Source organism: Mesoplodon densirostris, chromosome 11 (assembly GCF_025265405.1).
Source record: "Mesoplodon densirostris isolate mMesDen1 chromosome 11, mMesDen1 primary haplotype, whole genome shotgun sequence".
In the NCBI taxonomy this organism is placed as follows: Eukaryota; Metazoa; Chordata; class Mammalia; order Artiodactyla; family Ziphiidae; genus Mesoplodon; species Mesoplodon densirostris.
This window is the reverse complement of record NC_082671.1, coordinates 13,327,613-13,330,653: the sequence shown is the minus strand read 5'-3', so window position 1 is coordinate 13,330,653 and position 3,041 is coordinate 13,327,613. Positions and strand designations below refer to the sequence as shown.

At 45.2% G+C, this 3,041-nt stretch overlaps 1 pseudogene; it reads left to right on the top strand.

Annotated features, from left to right (window-relative positions):
* Window positions 1-1,238: 1,238 nt before the first annotated feature.
* On the top strand, window positions 1,239-1,646 carry LOC132499354 (mitochondrial intermembrane space import and assembly protein 40-like; annotated as a pseudogene).
* Window positions 1,647-3,041: the final 1,395 nt, after the last annotated feature.

The following is a 3,041-nucleotide window of genomic DNA, read 5'->3' as shown; positions in this document are numbered from 1 at the left end:
AGACCCAACACAGCCAAAAATAAATAAAGAAAGAAGCTTTCATTAAAAAAAAAAAAGTAACCTCTTTGAGCCTTAAGTTTCTCATGTATGTGAATAATTATACTCAGTATGTAGGATTATTATGAGAAGTAAAGAACACAGTGAATAAAAAGTGATTATCTCAGTACTTAGTATGTAGCTAAGATGATGTATGATATATCAATATTACTTGGATAGTTGTATAATTTTATTTGTTATCTGCTATCATATTTTTTAAAATGAAGCTTTTAATAGAAAAGAAAAGGGTAGAGGAAATCATCTATACAGGAAGAATAGAAAAATTACAGCTGTTCTGAACCAAGAGTTCAGCTAACCTCCAGACTTCTTCACCTTTCCCCAGAAGTTTGTGCCCAGGCTTCCCTAGATGCTCTCCCAAACTTGAGTTCAACAAAGATTGATTTTCATTTAGTTCAGCTAATACAAATTAAGACAGGGATTTGATGGATGTGAAGTTATGTGGATTAATAAATCTGAGATGTAGAATCCATGCAAGGGGCTTCCCTTAAAAGAACAGAACTAAGAGGTCAGCACTGTCTCATGAAATTGGCTAGATGTTTCTCAATTCATTGCCTTTGGATGTCCTAGATAGTGATTTCTGTTTTTTATCTTCAGAGATGCTGCTTCCTAACTCTTCTTTGCCTTTTTCCCTTTACTGGCAAGAGAAGGGGTTTTAGAGCCACCAGAAAAAGAATAATATGAACTCGTAAAACCAACATTTTGTAAATAAAGCTGAATCTCATGGACTGAAAGAAAAAAATCTAACAGGAGCCAAGAAAAGTTCTCAAAAAGACAACATGCCTAGCAGTCTGAAAAAGATTTAGAGAAAGGATGAGAATGGACAGAGAGCAGAAAACGTGGAATTGATGGGGATATATATTAGCTCCATTATTACTGTACCATTATTTTAGTCACAGAAATACTATAGAAAAGGGATAACTTTGGGTGTATGTTCCAGGACACACCGTTCTGAGAAACTTCTCCCCACAGTAATTCCTGGCAGCTCTGTCAACCTTCCCCCTCCTCCATTCTCTCCCTGAAGTCTGAGCTTCTCCTCAGTGTTTTTTGCAATGTTCTGCAAACAAAAGTACTGCTGAGTGCCCATTAAAATGTTGCTCCAAAGCCACCCGCCCTGCAGCGGAGAGGTCACCGTGTGAGGCCACCTCCTCAATCGCCGCGAGGTCGGGGCACCGGGCTTCACCATGGCCTACAGCCAGCAGGAAGGGAAGGATCGCATATTTGTAACCAAAGAAGACCATGAAACTCCAAGGAACGCAGAGCTGGCGGCCGACGACCCCAATGATCCATATGAGGAGCACGCACTGATCCTGCCCCACGAAGACAACATCAGCTGGAACTGCCCATGCCTTGGGGGGATGGCCAGCGGCCCGTATGGGGAACAGTTCAAGGTGGCCTTTTCCTGCTTCCACTGCAGCACAGAGGATGTCAAGGAGTCGGACTGTGTAGACCAGCTCCATGCCATGCAGGAGCGCAGGCAGTAGCACCTGGACCTCTATCCCCAGGAGGAAGAGGAGAAGCCAGTGGATCGATTAGAGGAAACAGCTGCCTCTGAGGCCACCGTAACCAAAGAAGAGGAGGGGTCCAGCTAATGAGGGCCCAGGGCACTGGGCTCTGGCCTCTTTCAGAGCGTGTGAACCTCTCCAAGAAAGTGTCTCTCCCTCTGTTGTTCTGTGCACTGTAATGGACAAAATAACTTATTGTGCTGATCAGGGGTCTTGGCCCCTTGACATATACACTGAAAAATGGGTTGTATGAATGTGTGTCTCACATGAACCTCTCTCTCTTCTCCCTGATGAGTTGATCTTGGCCTTTTTTGATACAAAGGCCCCATCGAGGGATTCCCTGCTGATGCAAGGGTTAGGAATCCACCTGCCAATGCAGGGGACACGGGACCACGAGCCCTGGCCCGGGAAGATCCAACATGTCACAGAGCAACTAAGCCCCACAACTACTGAGCCTGAGCTCTAGAGCCCATGTGCCACAACTACTGACCCTGCATGCCACAACTACTGAAGCCCATGTGCCTAGAGCCCATGCTCCGCAACAAGAGAAGACACCACAATGAGAAACCCACGCACCACAAGGAAGAGTAGTCCCTCCTCAATGCAACTAAAGAAAGGCCACGTGCAGCAACGAAGACCCATTGCAGCCAAAGATAAAAGGACCCATTGGGTTAGTTCAACTCCTCTTCATAAGAATACATGGCTGGAGAGAGCCCAAGGGAAGTCCATATCATATACAGTTTGACAGAACATGCCGTGTGGATGACAGGGTCTTGGTGTTCTGGCCGGGTGTCAGGCCTGAGCCTCATAGGTGGGAGAGCCAAGTTGAGGACACTGGTCCACCAGAGACCTCCCAGCCCCTTATAATAAAAAACAGCAAAAGCTCTCCCAGAGATGTCCATCTCAATGCTAAGACCCAGCTCCACTCAATGACCAGCAAGTTCCAGTACTGGACACCCCATGCCAAGCAACTAGCAAGACAGGAACACAAGCTCAGCCATTAGCAGAGAGGCTGCCTAAAATCATAATAGTTCACAGACACCCCAAAACACAGCACCGAATGCACTCCTGCCCACAAGAAAGACAAGATCCAGCCTCATCCACCAGAACACAAGCACCAGTCTCCTCCACCAGGAAGCCTACACAAACCACTGAACCAACCTTACCCCCTGGGGGCAGACACCAAAAACAACAGGAAGTACGAACGTGCAGCCTGCGAAAAGGAGACAACAAATGCAGTAAGTTAAGCAAAATGAGAAGACAGAGGAATACCCAGCAGATGAAGGAGGAAAGTAAAAACCCACCAGACCAAACAAGTGAAGAGGAAATAGGCAGTCCACCTGAAAAAGAATTCAGAGTAATGACAGTAAAGATAATACAAAATCTTGGAAATAAAATGGAGAAAATACAAGAAACATTTAACAAGGACCTAGAAGAACTAAAGAGCAAACAAACAATGATGAATAACACAATAAATGAAAT